A 9,792-nucleotide genomic window follows, 5' to 3' on the forward strand; every position below is an offset into this window, starting at 1 on the left:
CTGGGATGGACAAATCAGGCCTCTCTCATTGGGCAGACAGGGGTCCTGGGATGAAACAGCTCATGGCCTCTCTCACTGAGCAGACAGGGGTCCTGTGATGGACAAATCAGGCCTCTCTCATTGGGCAGACAGGGGTCCTGGGATGGACAGATCAGGCCTCTCTCACTGGGCAGACAGGGGTCCTGGGATGGACAGATCAGGCCTCTCTCACTGAGCAGACAGGGGTCCTGGGATGGACAGATCAGGCCTCTCTCACTGGGCAGACAGGGGTCCTGGGATGGACAGATCAGGCCTCTCTCACTGGGCAGACAGGGGTCCTGGGATGGACAGATCAGGCCTCTCTCACTGGGCAGACAGGGGTCCTGGGATGGACAGATCAGGCCTCTCTCACTGGGCAGACAGGGGTCCTGGGATGGACAGATCAGGCCTCTCTCACTGGGCAGACAGGGGTCCTGGAATGGACAGATCAGGCCTCTCTCACTGAGCAGACAGGGGTCCTGGGATGGACAGATCAGGCCTCTCTCACTGTGCAGACAGGGGTCCTGGGATGGACAGATCAGGCCTCTCTCACTGGGCAGACAGGGGTCCTGGGATGGACAGATCAGGCCTCTCTCACTGGGCAGACAGGGGTCCTGGGATGGACAGATCAGGCCTCTCTCACTGGGCAGACAGGGGTCCTGGGATGGACAGATCAGGCCTCTCTCACTGAGCAGACAGGGGTCCTGGGATGGACAGATCAGGCCTCTCTCACTGGGCAGACAGGGGTCCTGGGATGGACAGATCAGGCCTCTCTCACTGGGCAGACAGGGGTCCTGGGATGGACAGATCAGGCCTCTCTCACTGGGCAGACAGGGGTCCTGGGATGGACAGCAAGCACAGCTTCCCAATGTACAGGGCTGGATCAAGGGTGAACAATTTTTTGAAAAGGGACATGTTTGTTTAAATGGATAGTGAATTTAATATCCTTTTATGCACTGTTCTGAGTTATGATGCTATCATTTCGTTGATGTCGCGATCTACTTATTAAATGTGTTTTCTGCTATCTTTGTACTCAATTTTAAATATGCGATATTTAGTTGTACACTTTTTTAGTGAAACTTTTCAATGTCAGTATTTGGAATTTGTGTGCCTGAAATGCTCAATTGATTTGCAATGAATAACTGTGATTTACATTATGTTGGGTCTATCTTCATAGACTTCACAGCATATCCCCCATTCTTTGACATGGGAAATCTGATTTTATATTACAACCTGCCACGGTGGCTACCTGGAAACCTGATTTTATATTACAACCTGCCATGGTGGCTACCTGGAAACCTGATTTTATATTACAACCTGCCACGGTGGCTACCTGGAAACCTGATTTTATATTACAACCTGCCACGGTGGCTACCTGGAAACCTGATTTTATATTACAACCTGCCACGGTGGCTACCTGGAAACCTGATTTTATATTACAACCTGCCACGGTGGCTACCTGGAAAGCTGATTTTATATTACAACCTGCCCCGGTGGCTACCTGGAAACCTGATTTTATATTACAACCTGCCACGGTGGCTACCTGGAAACCTGATTTTATATTACAACCTGCCACGGTGGCTACCTGGAAATCTGATTTTATATTACAACCTGCCCCGGTGGCTACCTGGAAACCTGATTTTATATTACAACCTGCCACGGTGGCTACCTGGAAACCTGATTTTATATTACAACCTGCCCCGGTGGCTACCTGGAAACCTGATTTTATATTACAACCTGCCACGGTGGCTACCTGGAAACCTGATTTTATATTACAACCTGCCACGGTGGCTACCTGGAAACCTGATTTTATATTACAACCTGCCCCGGTGGCTACCTGGAAACCTGATTTTATATTACAACCTGCCACGGTGGCTACCTGGAAACATGATTTGATATTACAACCTGCCCCGGTGGCTACCTGGAAACCTGATTTTATATTACAACCTGCCACGGTGGCTACCTGGAAACATGATTTTATATTACAACCTGCCACGGTGGCTACCTGGAAACCTGATTTTATATTACAACCTGCCACGGTGGCTACCTGGAAACCTGATTTTATATTACAACCTGCCACGGTGGCTACCTGGAAACCTGATTTTATATTACAACCTGCCACGGTGGCTACCTGGAAACCTGATTTTATATTACAACCTGCCCCGGTGGCTACCTGGAAACCTGATTTTATATTACAACCTGCCACGGTGGCTACCTGGAAACATGATTTTATATTACAACCTGCCCCGGTGGCTACCTGGAAACCTGATTTTATATTACAACCTGCCACGGTGGCTACCTGGAAACCTGATTTTATATTACAACCTGCCACGGTGGCTACCTGGAAACCTGATTTTATATTACAACCTGCCACGGTGGCTACCTGGAAACCTGATTTTATATTACAACCTGCCCCGGTGGCTACCTGGAAACCTGATTTTATATTACAACCTGCCACGGTGGCTACCTGGAAATCTGTACAGACAGTAGATGTTGTATTTGTTAAATGGTTTATTATTACAGCTTGATGATAGTGTAAGGACATGGGAAGAGAAATAATACTATACACATCCCAACTACTTTTTTGTTTACGACATTCCTTCGTGTCAGCTGTGTGCTGGCAGTTCTCAGACAACGTAGGGGGGGGCGTAGGAATTGTAAGAACTACATCCGTGTAGTGACTATCAGGTGTGTTACAGATAAACTATCCCGCTCACAGCACAGGAGGCTTCCCGAGGGAAGGACGGCTCATAATTGTTTTTTTTTTTGTTGTTGTTTTTTTTCACCTTTATTTAACCAGGTAGGCCAGTTGAGAACAAGTTCTCATTTACAACTGCGACCTGGCCATGATAAAGCAAAGCAGTTCGACACAAACAACAACACAGAGTTACACATGGGATAAAACAAACATATAGTCAATAATACAGTAGAAAAATAAGTCTATATACAATGTGTGCAAATGAGGTAAGATAACGGAGGTAAGGCAGTAAATAGGCCATGGTGATGAAATAATTACAATATAGTAATTAAACACTGGAGTGATAGATGTGCAGAAGATGAGTGTACAAGAAGAGATACTGGGGTGCAAAGGTGCAAAATAAATCAAATAGATACCAGTATGGGGATGAGGTAGTTGGATGGGCTGTTTACAGATGGGCTATGTACAGGTGCAGTGATCTATGAGCTGGTGCTTAAAACTAGTGAGGGAGATATGAGTCTCCAGCTCCATAATAATGGTTGGAACGAAGCAAATGGAATTGCATCAACCGTGTGTTTGATGTATTTGATACCACCATGCCACTCCACTAAATATATGTATCTATTCTCTGAATATATGTATCTATACTCTAAATATATGTACCTATTCTCTAAATATATGTATCTATTCTCTAAATATATGTATCTATTCTCTAAATATATGTACCTATTCTCTAAATATATGTATCTATTCTCTAAATATATGTACCTATTCTCTAAATATATGTATCTATTCTCTAAATACATGTATCTGATGATAAGATACCAGTATAGCACTATATTGCCACCTAGTGGCTTCAACATTCCTGATACTGACAGTATACCTTCCGATTAGATTTCAGGCACACTTCTCCAAAGTGACAGGCTGACTTTGACTATCCTGTGCAATAGATTTTTTTTTTTTTAAATAACACAACTTGACCATCCTTTCAAAACTATCAAACCCCCTTATAACACCAGTTGTTCCACTTGTAAGAACCGGTGTTATTATTCTACAGTAGTTCACTCAGTCACCCCATTTTCTTGACATCCAGGTGACGTTGATTTTAAAGGTCTTATCACCTGATCTCTGGATAATAATAACCTTTTAACATGCCTATGACAAGACCAATAAGTGACCTTATTTCGCCCGTGAATGTGTGGTGAAGTGTTGTCTGTAGGTAACACAGCTCATGTTCCGTCTCTGTCTGCGTAGAACAGTAACACAGCTCATGTTCCGTCTCTGTCTGCGTAGAACAGTAACACAGCTCATGTTCCGTCTCTGTCTGCGTAGAACAGTAACACAGCTCATGTTCCTTCTCTGTCTGCGTAGAACAGTAACACAGCTCATGTTCCGTCTCTGTCTGCGTAGAACAGTAACACAGCCATGGACTAGAATTACTCTCCACTCAGCTATCTGGGAGCACAAATCCTATTTTCCCCTCTGTGTGTGTGTGCGTGTGTGTGCATGTGTGTGCATGTGTGTGCGTGTGTGTGTGTGCATGTGTGTGCATGTGTGTGTGTGTGTGTGTGTGTGTGGCTGACTGGCTGTAGGGCAATGTGGTGGTGATGCTGATATCTCTCTCTGGTTATAGACACCCCAGGCCGAGTCCGGCCTCACAGTGTGTGTGTGTGTGTATGTCATATCAAATCCAATTTTATTTGTCACATGCGCCAAGTAAGGCTCCTGAGGAGGAAAAGGCGGTTGTCGTGCCATCTTCAAGACTGTCTTGGTATGTTTTGACCATAATAGTTTGTTGGTGATGTGGACACCGAGGAACTTGAAACTCTCGACCCGTTCCACTTCAGCCCCGTCGATGAGCATGGGGGCGTGCTCGGTCCTCCTTTTCCTGTAGTCCACAATCATCTCCTTTGTCTTGATCACATTGAGGGAGAGGTTGTTGTCCTGGCACCACACTGCCAGGTCTCTGACCTCCTCCCTATAGGCTGTCTCATCATTGTCGTGTGTGTGCGTGTGTGCGTGTGCGTGTCCTTGAGTCTGTGTGTGTGTGTGTGTGAGCTGAGACAGCGCTCCTCTTGTCTTTTCTGCCTGTCTTTTCAAAAGCAGCAGATCGATAGAACGTTCCAATCTACAGCTTTACAGAGTCACACCACGATTCTATTAGAGAGAGAGAGAGAGAGGGGGAGAGAGGGGGAGAGGGAGAGTGAGAGGGAGAGAGGGAGAGAGAGAGAGAATGTGATTCTGTTGGGGAGAGAGAGCGAGAGAGAGAGAGAGAGACTGTGATTCTGTTGCAGAGAGAGAGAGAGAGAGAGAGAAAGAGACTGTGGTTCTGTTGCAGAGAGAGAGAGAGAGATTATATTGGCCTGAGAGCAGAGCAGAGCATGTGTATCTGGGTAATGATGATGGCATCATGTAGAGGAGAGAAGAGGAGAGTAGCGAGACGTAGAGCCAAGAAGAGCTGTGTCCCACATGGCATCCTAGTCTTTATCTAGTGCATTGCATTTACCCAGGTCCAAAAGGTCTGTGATCTGCTCCAGAATAGGTTGCCATTTGGAACACACACACACAGGAGGATGGTGGCATCTTAATTAGGGAGGACATGCTTGTGGTCATGGCTAGAGCGGAATAAGTGGAATGGTATCAAATACATCAAACACCGTTTTCCAAGTGTTTGATGCCGTTCCATCCGCTCCGTTCCAGACATTATTATGAGCCGTGCTCCACTCAGCTGCCTCCGCTGGACACAGCCAATCTGAATAAAAGCCATGCTTCGTCAGACAGCGTGCCAGCTCAGTGCTTGTGCAGGACAGAACAGGACTCTTTACAAGGTGCAGTTTCAGGTTAAAGCCAGTGGGGGGGGATACTAGGTCCAAGGTAGTCTGTGGTTATATTTGCTGCAGGACAGCACCAAACACCATCCAAAGTAACAGTATATATCTGGTAGCTCAGGGCATTAGTGCGCATTGCTTCATTCGGAGGAATGCGCAGTAACACCCTGGACCAGAGCTAAGGGCATTAGTGCGCATTGCTTCATCTGGAGGAATGTGCAGTAACACCCTGGACCAGAGCTAAGGGCATTAGTGCGCATTGCTTCATTCGGAGGAATGCACAGTAACACCCTGGACCAGAGCTAAGGGCATTAGTGCGCATTGCTTCATTCGGAGGAATGCGCAGTAACACCCTGGACCAGAGCTAAGGGCATTAGTGCGCATTGCTTCATTCGGAGGAATGCGCAGTAACACCCTGGACCAGAGCTAAGGGCATTAGTGCGCATTGCTTCACCTGGAGGAATGTGCAGTAACACCCTGGACCAGAGCTAAGGGCATTAGTGCGCATTGCTTCATCTGGAGGAATGTGCAGTAACACCCTGGACCAGAGCTAAGGGCATTAGTGCGCATTGCTTCACCTGGAGGAATGTGCAGTAACACCCTGGACCAGAGATAAGGGCATTAGTGCGCATTGCTTCACCTGGAGGAATGTGCAGTAACACCCTGGACCAGAGCTAAGGGCATTAGTGCGCATTGCTTCATCTGGAGGAATGCGCAGTAACACCCTGGACCAGAGTTAAGGGCATTAGTGCGCATTGCTGCACATGGAGGAATGTGCAGTAACACCCTGGACCAGAGCTAAGGGCATTAGTGCGCATTGCTTCATCTGGAGGAATGTGCAGTAACACCCTGGACCAGAGCTAAGGGCATTAGTGCGCATTGCTTCACCTGGAGGAATGTGCAGTAACACCCTGGACCAGAGATAAGGGCATTAGTGCGCATTGCTTCACCTGGAGGAATTTTTTATTTTAATTTTACCTTTATGTAACTAGGTAAGTCAGTTAAGAACAAATTCTTATTTTCAATGACGGCCTACCGGGGAACAGTGGGTTAACTGCCTGTTCAGGGGCAGAACGACAGATTTGTATCTCGTCAGCTCGGGGATTTGAACTTGCAACCTTCCGGTTACTAGTCCAACGCTCTAACCACTAGGCTACCCTGCCACTGCGAATGCGCAGTAACACCCTGGACCAGAGCTAAGGGCATTAGTGCACATTGCTTCATCTGGAGGAATGTGCAGTAACACCCTGGACCAGAGCCAAGGGCATTAGTACTTTTGTAAGAGGCTAGTTATTGTAAAATGAATTTGCCCAAACTCACAACAGCTGTGGGAAGAAAGAGGTTAGACTGGAGCAACAACTAAAGTACTGTATTTCTATAGCAGGGCTACTACTGTATTTCTATAGCGAGCTACTACTGTATTTCTATAGCAGGGCTACTACTGTATTTCTATAGGAGGGCTACTACTGTATTTCTACAGCGGGCTACTACTGTATTTCTATAGCGAGCTACTACTGTATTTCTACTGCAGGCTACTACTGTATTTCTACAGTGGGCTACTACTGTATTTCTATAGCGGGCTACTACTGTATTTCTACAACGGGCTACTACTGTATTTCTACTGCGGGCTACTACTGTATTTCTACTGTGTTTACTACTGTATTTCTACAGCGGGCTACTACTGTATTTCCACTGCAGGCTACTACTGTATTTCTACAGCGGGCTACTACTGTATTTCTGCAGTGGGCTACTACTGTATTTCTACAGCGGGCTACTACTGTATTTCTACTGCGGGCTACTACTGTATTTCTACTGTGTTTACTACTGTATTTCTACAGCGGGCTACTACTGTATTTCTACTGTGTTTACTACTGTATTTCTACTGCGGGCTACTACTGTATTTCTACTGCAGACTACTACTGTATTTCTACTGTGTTTACTACTGTATTTCTACAGGGGGCTACTACTGTATTTCTACTGCAGGCTACTACTGTATTTCCACTGCGGGCTACTACTGTATTTCTACTGTGTTTACTACTGTATTTCTACAGCGGGCTACTACTGTATTTCTACTGCAGGCTACTACTGTATTTCTACTGCAGGCTACTACTGTATTTCTACTGCAGGCTACTACTGTATTTCTACAGCGGGCTACTACTGTATTTCTACTGCAGGCTACTACTGTATTTCTACAACGGGCTACTACTGTATTTCTACTGCAGGCTACTACTGTATTTCTACAGGGGGCTACTACTGTATTTCTACAGGGGGCTACTACTGTATTTCTACTGCAGGCTACTACTGTATTTCTACTGCGGGCTACTACTGTATTTCTACAGGGGACTACTACTGTATTTCTACAGCGGGCTACTACTGTATTTCTACAGCGGGCTACTACTGTATTTCTACAGCGGGCTACTACTGTATTTCTACTGCAGGCTACTACTGTATTTCTACAGCGGGCTACTACTGTATTTCCACTGCAGGCTACTACTGTATTTCTACAGCGGGCTACTACTGTATTTCTGCAGTGGGCTACTACTGTATTTCTACAGCGGGCTACTACTGTATTTCTACTGCGGGCTACTACTGTATTTCTACTGTGTTTACTACTGTATTTCTACAGCGGGCTACTACTGTATTTCTACTGTGTTTACTACTGTATTTCTACTGCGGGCTACTACTGTATTTCTACTGCAGACTACTACTGTATTTCTACTGTGTTTACTACTGTATTTCTACAGGGGGCTACTACTGTATTTCTACTGCAGGCTACTACTGTATTTCCACTGCGGGCTACTACTGTATTTCTACTGTGTTTACTACTGTATTTCTACAGCGGGCTACTACTGTATTTCTACTGCAGGCTACTACTGTATTTCTACTGCAGGCTACTACTGTATTTCTACTGCAGGCTACTACTGTATTTCTACAGCGGGCTACTACTGTATTTCTACTGCAGGCTACTACTGTATTTCTACAACGGGCTACTACTGTATTTCTACTGCAGGCTACTACTGTATTTCTACAGGGGGCTACTACTGTATTTCTACAGGGGGCTACTACTGTATTTCTACTGCAGGCTACTACTGTATTTCTACTGCGGGCTACTACTGTATTTCTACAGGGGACTACTACTGTATTTCTACAGCGGGCTACTACTGTATTTCTACAGCGGGCTACTACTGTATTTCTACAGCGGGCTACTACTGTATTTCTACTGCAGGCTACTACTGTATTTCTACAGCGGGCTACTACTGTATTTCTACAGCGGGCTACTACTGTATTTCTACAGCGGGCTACTGCTGTATTTCTACAGCGGGCTACTACTGTAGTTCTACAGCGGGCTACTACTGTATTTCTACTGCAGGCTACTACTGTATTTCTACAGCAGGCTACTACTGTATTTCTACTGCAGGCTACTACTGTATTTCTACAGCGGGCTACTACTGTATTTCTACTGTGTTTACTACTGTATTTCTACAGCGGGCTACTGCTGTATTTCTACTGTGTTTACTACTGTATTTCTACAGCGGGCTACTACTGTATTTCTACAGCGGGCTACTACTGTATTTCTACAGGGGGCTCCTACTGTAAAACACACTGTTCTCCAAACTATATTGCTGAATTTCTTCCTCACTTCATGCACCTTGTTCTTGTCCCTTTTTGCTCATGACTATATTTCTCTGTTTTAGGAACCCCCACTGATTGTAACGGTTGTCCTCGTCATCTGAGGAAGAGTAGTCAAGATCGGGACCAATGCGCAGCGTCGTAGGTGTCCATGTTAAATATTTAATTAATCAACTGACCACTGAATAACAAAACAACAAAGAGAGCGAACGAAACAGTCCTGTAAGGTGCAAACACACAAACCAGAAAACAACTACCCACAAATCAAGTGGGGAAAAACAAACCACCTAAGTATGGTTCTCAATCAGAGACAACGATTGACAGCTGCCTCCGATTGAGAACCATACAAGGCCAAACACGTAGAAAACCAAAACTAGAACAACACATCGAATTGCCCACCCCAACTCACGCCATGACCAACCTAAACAAGAAACGTAACAAAGGAACTAAGGTCAGGACGTGACACTGATGTACAACAGTGACTGAGTCAGGGCTGGTGTATCTGTCTCCACCCTTTTTTTGACGTTCGTGGTGGGTTTTTTTGTGTTTTTTTTGAAGGACGTGGAAGTGAAGATTTGAAAAGATTTGATGGTGCGCCGGGGCTGTACGTTAACAGCT

The 9,792-nt window shown here is 45.6% G+C and overlaps 1 pseudogene; it reads right to left on the minus strand.

Annotated features, from left to right (window-relative positions):
- Positions 1-297: 297 nt before the first annotated feature.
- On the minus strand, positions 298-933 carry LOC149977349 (uncharacterized; annotated as a pseudogene).
- Positions 934-9,792: the final 8,859 nt, after the last annotated feature.

The sequence above is a fragment of the Oncorhynchus mykiss genome, chromosome 16 (genome assembly GCF_057628025.1).
Source record: "Oncorhynchus mykiss isolate SJ-2025 chromosome 16, ASM5762802v1, whole genome shotgun sequence".
Taxonomy (NCBI): Eukaryota; Metazoa; Chordata; class Actinopteri; order Salmoniformes; family Salmonidae; genus Oncorhynchus; species Oncorhynchus mykiss.